Source organism: Balaenoptera ricei, chromosome 13 (assembly GCF_028023285.1).
Source record: "Balaenoptera ricei isolate mBalRic1 chromosome 13, mBalRic1.hap2, whole genome shotgun sequence".
NCBI classification, from domain to species: domain Eukaryota; kingdom Metazoa; phylum Chordata; class Mammalia; order Artiodactyla; family Balaenopteridae; genus Balaenoptera; species Balaenoptera ricei.
In genome coordinates, this window is record NC_082651.1 from 46,881,313 (window position 1) to 46,901,274 (window position 19,962).

Genomic DNA, 19,962 nt, shown 5'->3' on the forward strand with positions numbered 1-19,962 from the left:
GTACGGTGAGTTCTACACTAGAGGTGTTCAGAATGTATGAGGAGAGCTCAGGTGAGGGGCTCTGGGGGAGTCAGTGGTCAGAGAAGTCTTTCCTAGAGGAGGTGATATTGGAGCCTATGTTTGAAGGTTCCGTTGGCGTTAGCAAAGCACTAGATTCGAGTTCAAGCCTCTGCACTTCAAAATGCCACCAGTACCAGGTAGCTTCAGACCATTCCCAGTCCTCATCAATTTACCTGTTCTGTAAGTTTACCTGCCATTTTCTCAGAACCCAGATCTCTGCTAGGATACATGTGTTCAAATGACTTAAGGTGAAGTATTCCCTACTATTGGAAGCTACTCTTCCACCACTCCCAAATAGCACTTATATTTTTTAAAAGCCCTTAATTCCCCAGGCTGGAGGTACTTTTGCCTAGGAGAACTTACTAGCACACGTCCATTCCCACCCTATAGATTGTGGCCTGTATAGTAAATACTATGGGGGAATACGTTTAAATAGACTGAAACCATTAACTATCACTTTTAAAATGGAACTCTATGGAAGTAAATCCCCTGATGTTTGTTCCTTCCCTCACCCACCACCCACAGTTCCAAAGCTTCCCTCACACACAAATCTCCCTTTTTGACCTCAAAAGGATCTGTGCCTGGACCAGGATCAAAGCACCATGCAGGTGGGGCAGAGCCTAATCTGGGAACTTCTCCTGCTCCACAGCCCTCTGGTGACAACCCTACAGTAGCTCCCAGCAGCGTGTAGTAACAAAAGCTGGTGTTTCCTGACCGCCCTGATCGCATTGGGTGCTATGTGAAACACCTCACCTGCGTCAGACCATTTCACTCTCACAATAGGCTATGGAGGCAGGTACTGCCATTAGCCTTCTCTGAGGAACAGAGCGGTATGGTCATTTGTTCAAGGGCACAACTAGCAGCAAGTGGGTATGAGAATCAAACCCAGGGAGTCTGACTCTCTAGCCCATACATCAGCTACATCTCAACCACTCACAGTGATGAAAAGTGGAGGCTTCAGGGCCCCAGACCTGGGTTTGAATCTCAGCTTCGACACTTACTTAGTTGGTTAACAGTAGGCAAGTTAGTCTCTCCAAGCCTCAGTTTTCTCATCTGCAAAATGGGGCCAGTAACAGAACCTACTTCATAGGGCTGTAGGGAATAAATGATGCTGTCCTGGATATAGAACATTTTGCATGGGGCCTGGCATTTTGCAGATGTTCAGGAATGTTAGCTATTGCTATAATAACATATTTACAAGCCTGTGTATCCCCTCCCCCAATGTCACTGAGTGCAAGGATAGAGATTTTTGGTCTCTTTCTCCCCAGGTGCCTGATAAAGTGTCTACCATGTAGCAGGCACTTGGAAAATGTTTGTTGACTGAATAGTTCAACAACACTATTTTTCTCTGCTATTTCAAATGATCGAGTAAGGGCCTCTTCTATTTTGACACACAATAGGCTCTTCTTGCTGAATTCTATTCCTTAACATTCAGAAATAAATTATCAAGTGTCTAAAGAGATCATCCTAAAATTCTTAAATTAGCAGAGTTGTATTATTGTTTTTCCCTATAGAAAATGAAAGTCGGCCTCCCTTCACTCTCCCAAACCTCCTTGGGCTCTTGCTTGCATTTCAGGGAGTCCTCACTTTCACAAGTGTAAGGATGGAAACTTACAAAATAACGATCCCCAGGTTGAGGAGCGGAGTGGATTTTCCACTTTGTAAAAAACATTTCTAGTTTCTTGAAATGCCAGTGATCCCTTCAAACTTCGCTTCCTCCTAGAGAAATTCAAGAAATATTTAGCTCACATGGCATGTTTTTTTGGTATTTTGGGGTTCTTTTTTAATTTATTTTTAAAATTTATTTTTGTCTGCATTGGGTCTTCATTGCTGGATGAGGGCTTTCTTTAGTTGCGGTGAGCAGGGGCTGCTCTTCATTGTGGTGCACGGGCTTCTCATCGTGGTGGCTTCTCTTGTTGTGGAGCACGGGTTCTAGGAGCACGGGCTTCAGTAGCTGTAACACGCAGGCCCAGTAGTTGTGGCTTGCGGGCTCTAGAGCACAGGCTCAGTAGTTGTGGTGCACAGGCTTAGTTGCTCTGTGGCTCGTGGGATCTTCCTGCACCAGGGCTTGAACCTGTGTCCCCTGCATTGACAGGCGGATTCTTAACCACTGCGCCACCAGGGGAGCCCTCACACGGCATGTTTTAAGAGGACTTTCCTTTTGTAAAGTGAAGCCTACCCTCCTTGAACTCAGGCAGTTACTCACTCAGCATCACTCGTCCTTCTACACAACCTACACGCACCCTTCCTCCAGCTGAAGAGCACACACTTCATGCCCTACACTCAAGGCTCTACTCTAAGCCAACATCACTTACCTGACACCAAAATCTCCCTGCAACCCCTCCCTATTGCTGGACCCACTGGGCTAATCCTGAACATTCAGCAGGCATCCTGCTTAGTCAGTGTATCTGTTTCCTGGGACTGCTATAACAAGGTACCACAGACTGGGTGCCTTAAAACAACAGAAATTTATTCTCTCAAAATACTGGAGGCTAGAATTCTGAAGTCAGATGTTGTCAGGGCCATATTCCTTCTGAAGACTGTAAGGAAGAGTCTTTCCTTGCCTCTTCCATCTTCTGATGGTTGCCAGCAATCCCTGTTACTCCTTGACTTCTATACACATCATTCTAAGCTTCACCTCTGTCTTCACATAGCCTGATCCCCTGTATGTCTATATCTCTGTGTCCAAATTTCCCTCCTCCTATTAAGACCCCAGGCATATTGGATTTTGGGTTTGCCCTAATCCAATATGACCTCATCTTAACTTGAATATATCTGCCATGACCCTCTTTCCAAATAAGGTCACATTCACAGGTTCTAGGTAGACATGAATTTGGGGGCACACTATTCAACCCAGCACAGAAAGAGATCAGTATGAGTAGAGAGATTCAGCAGTTACCAGTGGAGTATGATTTGAAAAGTTTCAAGATGAAAAGCCTTCTTCCCATCCATAAAAAATGTACTACAGTTCCTATATTCCACCATTAGAAAGTTTCCTTTTGTTCTCAATGCTTTTCTAGTGCCAAATAAAATAAAAGCAAAACCTGCAATGTTGCAAACGTTGTCTGGAGGGATGGCATTCATAAATCATTATCATCGCACACCTGAGTGGTCATCAGCTGCTTTTTAAGCATAATAGCCAGCAGAAGCAAGGTTCTGTCAGAATGGAGTCTGGATCTGTGACTGGCACGGAGCAGGCGGCACAGGAAACCTAGGAAACAAGGCACCAAGGACAGACATGGCTTTAGTGCCCACTTGGGAAAAACTGCCATGTCTCAGGGAGCCCAGAGCACCAGAGTCCAGCCACCGTGAGGGGGCAAGAAGCAAGTGGAGGTCATATTCATGCCAGTTCACATTCATTGAGCATCTATGCCAGGTACCATGCTCCGTGCTTCTGCACACATCTCATTCAGACCTGGGCGGGGAAGAACCTTCCATCTCCCAATTCTCCCAGATGAGAAAACCACAACTCCAGAGAGTTAGGTAGCTTGAAAAAGGTTGGGAAATAACGACCAAGTTCAAGCCCAGGTGCTGACATCTTCTGCCACTTTGAAGAGGAGAGAAGAGGTAACAATGCACGATTTCAGGGCTCACTTCTGCTGGGAGCTGGTCCAGCTTGGAGCTCACTTGGGTTTGTTCTTCTTCACTTCTGCTTTTAAATTGGTAGCCGTTTTCTATTGCATTTCCAATTTGCCTCTGTGTGTATCTTGGAGAGAGGGAGAAAGAGAATATATGGGTCAATATAAGCAGACTCTTAAAAGCTTATACTTTATCATTGTAATAATCATAATATATTTTATTTTACAGCCACTCATAACTGAAGCCTTGGGCACCCTAACAAAAATAGCTAAAAGAAAAAAGGAAATTATATTAAACAAAGGAAATACAACTATAAAACCCCGATAGCCAGGGAACTAAATGAACAACATAAAACCTCCAAACAACAAAACTACAGTGAAACCAGGGGGGATAGAAACCTTTTCACGAGATTTACCCTGAAGGATCATGCTGTGAGATCACATCTGTTTAAAGCACCATAATTTATCGATATGACATCAAACCAGGAACCAGCCATTGTAAACCTTTCCCGCAGAAACTCTCAGAAAACTAACCAGGTGGTCGATAGGGCAGGGGCAGGGGGGGTCTGTAGCACGTAGCTGGGGCAACAATGGCTCTAAAATTTTATGTTCAAATACATCTATGTGAAGTTCCAAATCTTGGTACTGAGATGCAAAAATTAGTTCATTCCATAGGTAAGCAGAATTTACAAATGAGACTTTTTTTTAAACAGTTTTTTTTTTCTGAGATAGGTCCTCCATCAGTACTCACTGATGGCTTCTCAAACTGCTGCATTAAATGGACCGTTTTCAAGAATGGATCCTCTTTAGAATGAGCCTCTGAGTCGCAAGTTATGAAAGTCTTTGGAGCAGGATAAAGTCCCTTTCATTTGTAAAGCAACTGAGTTACTAAGCCTATCTCCCATTCTGATGTTACAGCCACTTCAAAAACAGAAACTCCTGCTGACCTGTGATACCGCCATAAACATTTAAGAACCACTGCGATCGCCATGTTCGTGAGGGCAGTATTTCCCCAAGCAATGGCTTCCCACATCCTTCCTACACATTTTCCTATTAAACATGGGAAGCAGAATCCGCTGAGGGAAAGTGTTTAGAAGATTTGTAGGAACTCTACTCAATACTCTGTAATGACCTATATGGGGAAAGAATCTAAAAAAAGAGTGGATATATGTATATGTATAACTGATTCACTTTGCTGTACAGCAGAAACTAACACAACATTGTAAATCAACTATACTCCAATAAAAATTTTAAAAAAACAAAAGATTTGTAGGATTAGAATACCCTAAGTGTTGACAAAACTCCTTGGTTGACAAAAACAAATAAAATATTAAAATGGTGAAAGCCACTTGGTGCCTATGAAAAAAATGTTTTTCAAAATATTTGTTCATCCTCCCGAGTACTTTCTAGATTGGAGTAGATCTGGCCACATGAATTAGGACATTCAGAGCAGAAACATGACTCTAGAGCCCAGTGAAGCTTCAAGAGTAAAGCAACTGAGAGAGGAGTGCACAGAGGGTAGCAGAGGTGGCATCACCAGGGGAATGTGATGATGCAGAAGGATTCACAAATGTTGGAGAATCAGCCCAGCCTGGGTTCTCTCCCATGCCCTAGTGCTTTGTAGCTGGGTGACCTTGGATAAGTCACTTAACTTCTCTGGGCCTTCTTTTTCTCATCTACAAAATGAAGAGAAATTGCTAAACAAACTCTGCTCTTTTTTTTTTATTTAAAAATTTGCTGTTTATGTTTCTTATTTATTTATTTTTATATTTATTTTTGGCTGTGTTGGGTCTTCGCCTCTGTGCGAGGGCTTTCTCCAGTTGCGGCAAGCGGGGGCCGCTCTTCATCGCGGCGCACAGGCCTCTCACTATCGCGGCCTCTCCCATTGCGGAGCACAGGCTCTAGAGCGCAGGCTCAGTAGTTGTGGCTCACGGGCCCAGTTGCTCTGCGGCATGTGGGATCTTCCAGGGCTCAAACCCGTGTCCCCTGCGTTGGCAGGCAGATTCTCAACCACTGCGCCACCAGGGAAGCCCTGCTCTTTTTATTTTATGGAAGCCCTTGAAGTTCTTCAAAGGAATAACCCAGGTCTCCTGGCTAGCTCTCAGCCACATTATTCAGTTCAAAGAGCAAGCTGTGGAATGCTGCACACAGAATGATACTATTTGCGTTTGGAAAAAGAAGCCACTGAAAGAACACTGGGTGATTTCTACAGGCCCAAGGACATATATGTGAGAATACAGTAGAGTAGAGACTAAAGCACATGGGCCAAAGCACCAGGTGGTCTCCAACGGGATCAGCCCTGGATTGAGACCGGGGGAGTGAATGGGGGCCTTATTATTTACATATTCAGAAGAGACTATATTTATATATTGCTTATACATGAGAAAAGAAAACTTCTATGTGGCCAATAAAAACTAACTCTAGGTTTTTTCAGGGAATATAGAAATTCTAGAAGAATCTCTGCCAATCAATAAATGAGAGCAGGTATTAAGATGAGGCCAAAATGTGGAGAACCTAGAGTTCTATGCAGAAAGATGTTAAGTAGGATTTCCCTTACTGAACTGAAAATTGAAAAAATTGGCTCCAAACCTATTTGGAAATGAACCCCGTAAGGCATTGATATGTAAAGTGGATTTGCAGCCGGGACTGAGGAAGTTCTGTGATGGGTTGAAAACCTAGATGGGGTTCCCTATGTCCCAACATGTCAACCAGGGGGCCACCAACCTTGCCTTCCACCGTGAAACGGCCAGGCATAGGACATGCACCACATGGTTGATGCCTGACCCTCTGCCCCCGCCACCACCGATATTAATCAGAACCCAGAGCCTTTGGTACTTTCTCACTTGGAAATGCAGAGTCTAAGTGAGACTGATGTTAATCTGGGAGAGTTCAGAGTCTTGCTCTTCGGCATTGCTCAGTTTAAGCATAAAGAGCCTCTGTGGACGTTCCTGGAAAGACATTTTCTCCTGTGCATGCCAGAGGTGAAGGTATCACTAGCACACAAAGAGAAGAGAAAATGAAGCAACCTCTCACAGCCTGAGATTGCCTGGTGACCGATAAGTACTTCTTAACTTTAGATGTAGAGTAGGAATCAAAGCAAAATTTTATTTCAAAGTAGGTTACCCATGGCTTCAACGGACTCTTATTTAGGTTGGCCAATCAAAGCAAGAAGACTATAGGTAGATGACTTGGAGAGATCATTTGGAATTTGCACCAAATTGATTGTGATGTTTTCTTTCACGAACAACTTTAAGAAATACATTCAACCACGTAAATAAAATAGGAAATAATAGAGGATCATTGCTCCATGTTTAGCAAAAGGAAGGAGAAAGGCTAACAGGCTCTAAAAATACAAGAATATCAGGAGGAAGGGAAGATTTTCCTTCTTTGTTCAGCCCATTTTGTGTAAGTCAGATCCCAGATAAAGCCTCCTTCTGGGAGGAGGTGTTAACGGGTGGATGGACGGCCTGGCGGCCTGTGTGGCTGTCAGTTCACTTGCTCCAGGAATTGCACTGCACACACAAAGCTTATTTTAGAAGAAGAAAAAAAGTAGGAATTTGAACTAAATTAAATATCAACTCGCTTGGGAGAAAATTTTATGTTGCCTCTATTTTGAACTGTATAATTTGAAAAAATGGAGTCAGTTCCTATTCAACGGGTAGGCATCACTCAGAGAAAGTTGGAGTTCAATTTATGGGTATGTGTGTCTGTGGTTTAAATCAACATTTGGGTTTAGCAAATTAGTGCAGGTTTGCCTGTTTTCTGGTATATGGATCAGTTCCAGATCTGTTTCTAAGCACCAAGCGATTGAAGGATTATTATTTTTAGAATTCGTATTCCTTTTTAATCCCCTAATCCGTTCAGGGGAAATGTCCAGATTGTCAACCCAACACAAGAGAAAACCTCAATGAAGCAGCAAGGAAAAAATACAAAACAATAGACAAATAACCAGGGGATATATTGTTCAGCTTTTGTTAAGCTTGAAATGTGCCAAGTTGGAAATAGGGGAAGAGGTCTGTGATATTCCAGTGGAACATATTGTCACTGTTATAACCAGCCCACATTCACCGGAGCTGCCAATTATTCCCCAGTCACCATTTTTTTCCTTTAGATTGATCTCCTGCTTGAGGCTGTTTCACACCCATGACTCTGAAGCTTCCCTAGTGGCATGTTGGCTAATTAAGAGCAAAATCCATCTCTTGATGAAATAATGCTGCCACTGAAAAGGAATTCTACATTTTTTTAAATTCTTAATCAGGCTGGAAGGAGCAGTATTCTAACACACTTGTATTAAGCATAGGAAAAAGGTCTAAAGCTAGCAATTAGCAATGATGAAAAGGACAGCGATTTAAAGCGTGTTGCGGTGACATTTTTATCAAATTAAATGAGTTTGCTAGGCCCACCAGCTGCATATGCTTATTGTCATTTACTGTTTGGACAGTAACACATCAGCTACGGAGTATCAGGAGGTGCTGAATTTAATAAGTCATTTTGACACTGGTGTGAAACGAGCAGATCAGCATTCTGAAGAATGTGTTCACACTCTGAACAGACAGGCAGACATTCTAAGCATGCGAGGTGACACCAATCAACAGGAAGAAATGATGAAAGCCAGGCTAGGAAGCAGGCAGCCTCCACAGAGACACACCACTGTGAGGAAAGAAAAAGATATGCATACGCACAGGCACACGCCAAACCTACTACTTCTTGGTTTAGCTAGACAGAGCATCTAAAGAAGCAAAGGTTTTTCAGAAACACTGGAATGTGTACCCATTCTAGACTGTAAATTTTTGTTTATAATTTAAAAACCTACACGGTTCCCCTATAACAACCACTAGAAGAAGCTGACAGATCTTCAGATATTTTTTTGTCCCTCTCATGTTTGAAACACGGCATCCTATTCAGAAGAAACAAACAAGAAAATTTTTCTCTGTGTGCTGGGAAAATAAAAGTTTTGGCTTTTCCTTTCCACCTAATACATTTGCTGTAAACTGACTGCCTAGCCCAGATAGGGCGAGGCAGTGTTACTTGGTTTTGACTTATGGTGCGGTGAAGGTATATGTTGCGTTCAAAACTCCTGCTTGGAACATGAGATGTGGAATGACATTCTGGTAATCCCAGGAGCTATTTATGTCGAGGGAGAGATCTGATACCAATGTCTTAACCATGTATCAGGCATGAGAGTTAAAACACACCAGAAGGTCGTTTGCCAATTACCTCTTAAACATGCAGGTGTAATTTACAGCCTAACAAAGGTGACTAGTAATTAGTTCATGGCTTCAGAAGTTTCTAATGCCATCTAGTGGAAATGCTAAAGTGTAAATTTGATCACTTACACATCAAAGGGAGCCTAAAATCCCAGATAATACATCATTATGCTGCTGCATATTCAGAAAAACACAATGCCAGAGTCCAATCTAAAATATATCTCAAAAAAATTTGCTACAGTGATTTCACATGACTAGAACTTGCCTTGAAAAATAAGACTTGCCCAGAATACCTTTGGATGCCTGTCCACCACCAGTGAAATAATTATTAGCACTACCCCACACCACTACCATGCATGTAAAATCATTTTGCTCAACACTATTCTTTCTCTTTCTCTTATCTTCTAAACTCTAGAACATAGAGCTGGACTTTTTGACAGATTTTTTATTATCATTTTGCAAGCACAGTTGGTTCAACAAAATCTGAGCTACCTTTTGCAGTAAATGTTCCACCGATTTTAATCTAAAAAAAAATAGTACAAGAGAAACTAAATATGTTTTGCTAGTTTAATCCTAGAAGCTGTTCAGTTTTCAGTGAACTTTTCTTTTAATGTTTATTTTTTATTTATTTATTTTTTCTTATTAGTCATCCATTTTATACACATCAGTGTATACATGTCAATCCCAATCTCCCAGTTCATCACCCCACCACTCCTACCCTCTGCAGCTTTCCCCCCTTGGTGTCTATACGTTTTTTCTCTACCTCTGTGTCTCAATTTCTGCTCTGCAAACCGGTTCATCTGTACCATTTTCTAGGTTCCACATATATGCGTTAATATACGATATTTGTTTTTCTCTCTCTGACTTATTTCACTATGACAGTCTCTAAATGAATCCATGCCTCTACAAATGACCCAAGTTCGTTCCTTTTTATGGCTGAGTAATATTCCATTGTATATATGTACCACTTCTTCTTTATCCATTCATCTGTCGATGGGCATTTACGTTGCCTCCATCACCTGGCTATTGTAAATAGTGCTGCAATGAACATTGGGGTGCATGTGTCTTTCTGAATTATGGTTTTCTCTGGGTATATGCCCAGTAGTGGGATTGCTGGGTCATATGGTAATTCTATTTTTAGTTCTTGAAGGAACCTCCATAGTGGCTGTATCAATTTACATTCCCACCAACAGTGCAAGAGGGTTCCCTTTTCTCCACACCCTCTCCAGCATTTGTTGTTTGTAGATTTTCTGATGATGCCCATTCTAACTGGTGTGAGGTGATACCTCATTGTAGTTTTGATTTGCATTTCTCTACTAATTAGTGATGTTGAGCAGCTTTTCATGTGCTTCTTGGCCATCTGTATGTCTTCTTTGGAGAAATGTCTATTTAGGTCTTCTGCCCATTTTTGGATTGGGTTGTTTGTTTTTTTAATATTGAGCTGCATGAGCTGTTTATATATTTTGGAGATTAATCCTCTGTCCGATGATTCATTTGCAAATATTTTCTCCCATTCTGAGGGTTGTCTTTTCGTCTTGTTTATGGTTTCCTTTGCTGTGCAAAAGCTTTGACGTTTCACTAGGTCCCATTTGTTTATTTTTGTCTTTATTTCCATTACTATAGGAGGTGGATCAAACAAGATCTTGCTGTGATTTATGTCAAAGAGTGTTCTTCCTATATTTTCCTCTAAGAGTTTTATAGTGTCCAGTCTTATATTTAGGTCTCTAATCCATTTTGAGTTTATTTTTCTGTATGGTGTTAGGGAGTGTTCTAATTTCATTCTTTTACATGGAGCTGTCCAGTTTTCCCAGCACCACTTATTGAAGGGACTGTCTTTTCTCCATTGTATATCCTGGCCTCCTTTGTCATAGATTAGTTGACCATAGGTGTGTGGGTTTATCTCTGGGCTTTCTATCCTGTTCCATTGATGTATATTTCTGTTTTTGTGCCAGTGCCATATTGTCTTGATTACTGTAGCTTTGTAGTATAGTCTGAAGTCAGGGAGTCTGATTCCTCCAGCTCTGTTGTTTTCCCTCAAGACTGCTTTGGCTATTCAGGGTCTTTTGTGTCTCCATACACATTGTAAGATTTTCTGTTCTAGTTCTGTAAAAAATGCCATTGGTAATTTGATAGGGATTGCACTGAATCTGTAGATTGCTCTGGGTAGTATAGTCATTTCCACAATATTGATTCTTCTAATCCAAGAACATGGTATATCTCTCCATCTGCTTGTATCATCTTTAATTTCTTTCATCAGTGTCTTATAGTTTTCTGCATACAGGTCTTTTGTCTCCCTAGGTAGGTTTATTCCTAGGTATTTTATTCTTCTTGTTGCAAAGGTAAATGGGAGTGTTTGCTTAATTTCTCTTTCAGATTTTTCATCATTAGTGTATAGGAATGCAAGAGATTTCTGTGCATTACTTTTGTATCCTGCTACTTTACCAAATTCATTGATTAGCTCTAGTAGTTTTCTGGTGGCATCTTTAGGATTCTCTATGTATAGTATCATGTCATCTGCAAACAGTGACAGTTTTACTTCTTCTTTTCCAATTTGTATTCCTTTTACTTCTTTGTCTTCTCTGATTGCCGTGGCTAGGACTTCCAGAACTATGTTGAATAATAGTGATGAGAGTGGACATCCTTGTCTTGTTCCTGATCTTAAAGGAAATGCTTTCAGTTTTTCACCATTGAGAATGATGTTTGCTGTGGGTTTGTCATATATGGCCTTTATTATGGTGAAGTAGGTTCCCTCTATGCCCACCTTCTGGAGAGTTTTTATCATAAATGGGTGTTGAATTTTGTCAAAAGCTTTTCCTGAATCTATTAAGATGATCATATGGTTTTTATTCTTCAGTTTGTTAATATGGTGTATCACATTGATTGATTTGCATATATTGAAGAGTCCTTGCATCTCTGGGATAAATCCCACTTGATCGTGGTGTATGATCCTTTTAATGTGTGGTTGGGTTCTGTTTGCTAGTATTTTGTTGAGGATTTTTGCATCTATATTCATCAGTGATATTGGTGTGTAATTTTCTTTTTTTGTAGTATCTTTGTCTGGCTTTGGTATCAGGGTGATGGTGGCCTCATAGAATGAGTTTGGGAGTTTTCCTTCCTCTGCAATTTTTTGGAAGAGTTTGAGAAGGATGGGTGTTAGCTCTTCTCTAAATGTTTGATAGAATTCACCTGTGAAGCCCTCTGGTCCTGGACTTTTGTTTGTTGGAAGATTTTTAATCACAGTTTAAATTTCATTACTTGTGATTGGTCTGTGCATATTTTCTATTTCTTCCTGGTTCAGTCTTGGAAGGTTATACCTTTCTAAGAATTTGTCCATTTCTTCCAGGTTGTCCATTTTATTGGCATAGAGTTGCTTGTAGTAGTCTCTTAGGATGCTTTGTATTTCTGCAGTGTCTGTTGTAACTTCTCCTTTTTCATTGTTAATTTTATTGATTTGAGTCCTCTCCCTCTTTTTCTTGATGAGCCTGGCTAATGGTTTATCAATTTTGTTTATTTATCTTTTCAAAGAAGCAGCTTTTAGTTTTATTGATCTTTGCTATTGTTTTCTTTGTTTCTAGTTCATTTATTTCTGCTCTGATCTTTATGTTTTCATTCCTTCTGCTAACCTTGGTTTTGTTCTTCTTTCTCTAGTTCCTTTAGGTGTAACGTGAGATTGTTTATTTGAGATTTTTCTTGTTTCTTGAGGTAGGCTTGTACAGCTATAAACTTCCCTCTTAGAACTACTTTTGCTGCATCCCATAGGTTTTGGATCATCCTGTTTTCATTGTCATTTGTCTCTAGGTATTTTTTGATTTCCTCTTTGATTTCTTCACTGATCTCTTGGATTTTTAGTAACGTGTTGTTTAGCCTCCATGTGTTTATGTTTTTTACGGTTTCTTCCCCTGTAATTGATTTCTAACCTCATAACGTTGTGGTCAGAAAAGATGCTTGATATGATTTCAATTTTCTTAAATTTACTGAGGCTTGATTTGTGACCCAAGATGTGATCTATCCTGGAGAATGTTCCGTGCGCACTTGAGAAGAAAGTGTAATCTGCTGTTTTTGGATGGAATGTCCTATAAATATCAATTAAATCTACCTGGTCTATTGTGTCATTTAAAGCTTGTGTTTCCTTATTAATTTTCTGTTTGGATGATCTGTCCATTGGTGTAAGTGAGGTGTTAAAGTCCCCCACTATTACTGTGTTACTGTTGATTTCCTCTTTTAGAGCTGTTAGCAGTTGCCTTATGTATTGAGGTGCTCCTATGTTGGGTGCATATATATTTATAATTGTTATATCTTCTTTTTGGATTGATCCCTTGATCATTATGTAGTGTCCTTCCTTGTCTCTTGTAACATTCTTTATTTTAAAGTCTATTTTATCTTATATGAGTATCGCTACTCCAGCTTTCTTTTGATTTCCATTTGCATGGAATATCTTTTTCCATCCCCTTACTTTCAGTCTGTATGTGTCCCTAGGTCTGAAGTGGGTCTCTTGTAGACAACATATATATGGATCTTGTTTTTGTATCCATTCAGCAAGCCTGTGTCTTTTGGTTGGAGAATTTAATCCATTCACATTTAAGATAATTATCGATATGTATGTTCCTATGACCATTTTCTTAATTGTTTTGGGTTTGTTTTTGTAGGTCCTTTTCTTCTCTTGTGTTTCCCACTTAGAGAAGTTCCTTTAGCATTTGTTGTAGAGCTGGTTTGGTGGTGCTGCATTCTCTTAGCTTTTGCTTGTCTCTAAAGATTTTGATTTCTCCGTCAAAACTGAATGAGATCCTTGCCGGGTAGAGTAATCTTGGTTGTAGGTTCTTCCCTTTCATCACTTTAAGTATATCATGCCACTCCCTTCTGGCTTGTAGAGTTTCTGCTGAGAAATCAGCTGTTAACGTTATGGGAGTTCCCTTGTATGGTATTTGTCATTTTTCCCTTGCTGTTTCAATAAATTTTCTTTGTCTTTAATTTTTGCCAATTTGATTACTAAGTGTCTTGGCGTGTTTCTCCTTGGGTTTATCCTGTATGGGACTCTCTGCGCTTCCTGGATTTGGGTGGCTATTTCCTTTCCCATGCTAGGGAAGTTTTCGACTATAATCTCTTCAAATATTTTCTTGGGTCCTTTCTCTCTCTCTTCTCCTTCTGGGACCCCTATAATGCGAATGTTGTTGTGTTTAATGTTGTCCCAGAGGTCTCTTAGGCCGTCTTCATTTCTTTTCATTCTTTTTTCTTTATTCTATTCTGCAGCAGTGAATTCCACCATTCTGTCTTCCAGGTCACTTATCCGTTCTTCTGCCTCAGTTATTCTGCTATTGATGCCTTCTAGTGTATTTTCCATTTCAGTTATTGTATTGTTCATCTCTGTTCGTTTGTTCTTTAATTCTTCTAGATCTTTGTTAAACATTTCTTGCATCTTCTCGATCTTTGCCTCCATTCTTTTTCTGAGGTCCTGGATCATCTTCACTACCATTATTCTGAATTCTTTTTCTGGAAGGTTGCCTATCTGCATTTCATTTAGTTGTTTTTCTGGGGTTTTATCTTATTGCTTCATCTGTTACATAGCCCTCTGCCTTTTCATCTTGTCTATCTTTCTGTGAATGTGGTCTGTGTTCCACAGGCTGCAGGATTGTAGTTCTTCTTGCTTCTGCTGTCTGCCCTCTGGTCTCAGTGAACTCTTCACAGATTTCTTTCCAGTCAAATTCCACATTGAAATTCTGAGCAGGAAGAATGCCATTTCGGATTTCGTGCTTCCTTCCAAGATGGTCACCAAGCAGCTTTGGCCATGGGGCTGTGATGCAGGAGTCAAAATGTGCCTCCCATAATTAAAAAAAAGAAGAAGAAAAAGAAAAAGAAAGAAGGAGAAGAAAGAAATAGGCCATATTTCATTTTGCATATGAAGATGCCCAGCTAAATAGTCTACATTTGTCACTTTCCTCTGTATCACATCTCAAAAACAGTCCTCTCCAGGAACATCTTATAATAAGAGTAATCAATGGAACCCTGAATTCTAGTGCAAATTAATATGAAACTCAGAGCTACTCAGTTTTCTTCTCTACGCCGCATTTTCCTCATCTTTTAAATGAGGAAATTGGACTTGAAATCAACTCAAAAGCCCTTTCTTCTTTAAAACTATGGTTTAGAATTTCAAGTCCAAAACTCAGGTCTTCTGTTTCACTGTAATAATTTTATTTAAAGGTATTAATTTCATCATAGCTATTTTACTTTAAAGAAGCCTTTTTTATTAAAATTATTTTATTAGTTTGAATCTTACAGTGAATTTCAGTGTTTGGACCACCATCAATTTTAAAAGCAATTTATCTGTAAGAAGAGATAGCTACAATTTAAATAAATACTATGTTTAAAGAATTAAAAATAGAAAAGTATATCTTTTCTATATATACTCATTTTAGCATTAAAAATATATTAAAATTTAAAATATATATTTTCAGTAGGAAGGAAATATATAGCCATCTCACAGGTAAAACCTTAAAAAAGAAAAAGAAAAGGAAAAGAAAAAAATAATTTGTAGTTCTAACATCCAAAGATAGCAAACTGTCCATTTAACACCATGGAAGACCCCTTTCAATCTTTTTTTTGTGCATGATATTTACATAATTTGTATCAGATGGTATATATAAAACATATATACATTGATTTTCATAATAGCACCTATTTTTCTGACTATAAAAATATAATTTATTATTGTAGGAAATTGTTTAAATATACCAATACATAAAGAAAATTAAAATCCCCCAGAATCTCACCACCCAGATATATCCTCATTTATTATTTTATTTCTTTAAGGTCTTTTTCTATGCATAATTTAACACAGTTAAGATTATATTACATATTCTGATTTTAAGTACAATTAACTTAAGAAGATTCATTCACAAGTCCTAGCTGGAAAATGTTACAAAGAGGGTTTTAATCACAGATTATATCTGCTACTCGTAGTTTATTCATTTTTCATAATTACCAAAAAAACAAAAACAAAACAAAAAAACCCTATACACTCAGGTCATTCTAAATGAATTCTAAGCAGCAGAAAATTATTCCTCAAGTTACTTGTCAATGTAATGGTGTTATATTGTTGAATAAAAATGACTTTCAGTGGAGGGAGGGGAAAAAAGACTTCTGGGTTTTGTAATTCTGCAAACACAATGTCACTGTCATTTAATAATAGTAGTCTTTATTTTGGGCTAGAAAAGAAGTGGTTTTTGTTGTGTGAGGTAAAGAATATTGCCCCCCAAACACATTTTCTGATATTGAAAAAATAGCAAAACCAATAATAACGATTAATGGAAACTTTACAGACCCTAGCTTCTCCCAGGTTGTAAATCCATTTGACAATATCTAATACAGTTAGATTCCTGATCATGGAATCTAAACAGAATAAGAAGGTATTTATAAATCTTTTTATACCATGGCTTCCTCACTCCCTAGTCCTTTATTCTTCAGTTGGCTGGAGTAAAACTTTAAATAATTTTTCAAGTTGTTTACAACTTGCCATATTGCAGAATTTTTAATATTGTTTTCACACATTTAAATTCTTGGGTTGCAACATTCCCTCCTAACCTTGAGAATTGTGGGCTGCCACTGTTCTCTGGCTTTCCATTCTGTAGGGAGAACTCTGAGACCAGCCTGATTCTTATTTCTTGGTAGATTGTTTTTGAACCTGGATGCATAAGGATCTTTTCTTTAGCTTTATAATTCAAAAGGCCTGGGAGGAGTCTAGGGTAAGCCTCTTCATGAATCTTATCAAGACCACTGTGAGTTCTTTCCATCTTCATTCCAGTCTTCCTTTGCCTCAGGAAGTTTTTTCTTCCTATGATATCTTTGATCACCACTTTTGTACAATTCAGAGGGTAGTCTCTTCCTCAAGAACAACTGTCATTTTTGCTGATCCCTTTTCTCTGGCCCCTATATCTATCCTTTCCCTCATCATTTGAATCTTTGTCTTTTCTTCTCCATATTCAGAGAAAAGTTTTACTTTCCACAATATGTGTTCTACACTGCATAGCTCCATTACAATTCTAGTCTCCAATTCATGTCTAACTTTCTGACAATCCTTCATTATTTTATCCATTTTTTTCATTCTTCCCTGTTATGTTTTAACCTCAATATATTGTCTTTTAGGGTAGTGCTAATGTAAATATCTAAATTAAAAGATGTTCTTACTTCCCAAAATGTTTCCTTTATTTAAAAAAAAATTGTATGTAGAAAGATACAAATAATAGCAAACACCCATGATTCTTTTTCCACATATAACAAATGTTAATAGTGTATCATGTTTGCTTCATATTTTTTTCTACAAATAAAATATCATAGATGAAGTACAAACCTCTACAGCCCCCTAGGTGTAATCATTTTTGAACTTGTGTATCTAGTTCATATTTTCATACTTTTACTACTTATATATGTATCCATAAGTGGACTGCATTAAATTTCTATATACTGTATCATACTAAAAATGGTATTATGTTACACTTTGTTTTCTCTGAATATTATGTTCTATGCAGAGGCCATGTTTAGGTGGTCCAGCTGATAGACCCAGCTGAGATATCTTCTAATGCTAGAATCTACAGCCAGACACAGGAGTGCTTGTGCCTTCACATAGTCCCACTGCTGGTCTTTGAGCCACTACAGCTGATGCCAAACAGAGCAGAGATGAGCTGTCCACACTGAGCCCTGCCCAAGTTGTAGATTTGTGAGAAGAATAAATGGCGTCATAGTTTTAAGCCACTAGGTTTGGGGGTAATTTGTTAGGCAGTTATACAGTAACGTGAATACCTTCCTTCTATTGCCTGTTCTGGTTCCCCCACTCCCTTACCTGGTCTCTAGGAGCACTGTCTTAATAAATCATCTGCACATAAATCCAAGAGACCTGGACAGAGTTACAGGATAACCTACACCAAATGAGAAATGTACAACTTCTCCTTGAAAGAAAAGCTTGCTCTCTTTAAAACTCAGTGAGATGCTGTTTCTGTGGTACCAGTCATTGGGTAAAGAAAGCAATTGAACTAAAACTAAAAGGAAGGGAGAAGGAATAAATTTACTCTCTGAGTTCTTTTCTGAGTAACCACATTAATGGGAGAGAGAGAGAATCAAGAAGCATCTAGATTCAGTGCCGTTGCAAAGAGAAGTATTTTGTAGAGTCCTATCTTATGTTAATAAAAGCAGTGTTTTGAACTTTTACCTTAAGGAATCTCTTCCATCAGCAGATGAATGGATAAAAAGGTAATATACATATATATATATATATATATATATATATATATATATATATATATATATAAATAATGTCACTGGACTACTACTTAGCCATAAAAAAGAGCAAAATTTTGCCATTTGCAGCAACGTGGATGGACTTGGAGGGCATTATTTTTAGTGAAATAAGTCAGACAGAGAAAGAAAAATACTGTATGATATCACTTATATGTGGAATCTAAAAAATACAATAAACTAGTGAATATAATCAAAAGAAAAAGCAGACACACAGATATAGGAAACAAACTAGTGATTACCAATGTGGGGAAAGGGGCAAAATAGGGGTGGGGGAGTGGGAGGTATGAAACATCTTATGGAAAAACCTGAAGGAACTTTTTGGCCAACCCAATACAAACTATTGGATGTAAGATAGGCTACAAGGATGCATTGTACAACACGGGGAATTTAGCCAAAATTTTGTAATAATTGTAAATGGAGTGTAAGCAATAATAATAATTTTTTAAAATAAAAATAGAGGGCTTCCCTGGTGGCGCAGTGGTTGAGAATCTGCCTGCCAATGCAAGGGACACGGGTTCGAGCCCTGGTCTGGGAAGATCCCACATGCCACGGAGCAGCTGGGACCGTGAGCCACAATTACTGAGCCTGCGCGTCTGGAGCCTGTGCTCCGCAACAAGAGAGGCCGTGATAGTGAGAGGCCCGCGCACCGTGATGAAGAGTGGCCCCCGCTTGCCACAACTAGAGAAAGCCCTCGCACAGAAACGAAGACCCAACACAGCCATAAAAATAAAGGAATTCCTTTTAAAAAAATAAAAAATAAAAATAAAAATAGAAAATGGAATAAGGAGATAGGTGTAGGAAGAGAGAGTGTGAGAGAGTGAGGGGGGGAATCTATAGATTAAAGGAGACTTTAAAATAAAAAAATAAAAAATAAATTTGGAGAATCCCCAGGAAATATTCTCCCTCTCAGGTGGAAAAAAAGGAGCAAATTTCATGGCTCTCCTAATCTTGGCTCTCTGGGGAAACTGCCAGAGTCCCTTTGAAATGGTACCCGGCCAAACAACTGTATAGCAAGGGCTGGGAGGAGAGTGAACAACAGTCCTGAGCCTTTGGCCCACCCACTGTAGGAAGTGCTTCTGCCAGCAAGTTACCTATACATACAAAATCATGGAACCTTCTATAGATAGTCTATGGGGCAATAGAATTCCATCAGCTGATAAGAGCCTGCTCCTGATATGGATCTTCAATTTCTCAAAAGTTTAGCCTCATATACCCACTATCTTCTGCTCCCACTTTAAAGTAACTGATCCAGCCCACCTCCCTACACTTCTCTTTTACTGGCAGTGCTTGACTCCAGCCCGGTAACCTCGACGCAGTCACAAAGAATCCATGTGCTTTATGGCAGGGACTTCACATACTAGTTCTTTTGAATGGTTGCCTCCTTCTCAAGTCTATTCTGCAGCCACTCTAGCATGCCTCATCTTCCCAAGTGATTTCAAGCTTGGCTAGTCCCAATTTCAGAGTTCCTCCCAATGTCATCACTGTCAAAGACTGCAAGTTCATAGATTGAAAGCCACATCCTGTAGCAAAAGCCACATAGTCACAGGCTTCTCTTGGCTGCCAGGTCCCTTGGGGATATTTCAGAATAATGAGCATCCTTCGGAGCCCTCTGAGATGAGCCCTGAAGAGTATTCTAAGGTGGGATGGATTTAAATTATTCTTCATCTTGGATCTTTACTTTTTTCACGAGATTCCCCCCTACTCCCATCACAGTGGGCAATTTGTCCTTTCCTGACCTTGTTACCCAAGCCAGCTGAAAAATAAAGCTAACCTAGAGACACTGGAGGCCCTCACAAAGGACTGATCTGTTTCCCTCCTGAACTTGACTTGGC

General features: G+C 39.3%; 1 long non-coding RNA gene across 2 annotated transcripts in view; it reads right to left on the reverse strand.

Moving 5' to 3' along the window:
* The window catches only part of LOC132376816 (uncharacterized), a 215,366-nt gene that overhangs the window by 84,936 nt on the left and 110,468 nt on the right, over positions 1-19,962 (reverse strand). Inside the window, exon 3 of one of the 2 annotated variants that reach the window (XR_009506436.1) lies at positions 3,105-3,766. This is a non-coding gene — a long non-coding RNA (uncharacterized LOC132376816). Of the gene's footprint in view, positions 1-1,884; positions 3,767-19,962 lie in introns of those variants that run through there. The other variant, XR_009506435.1, reaches the window with a different exon arrangement.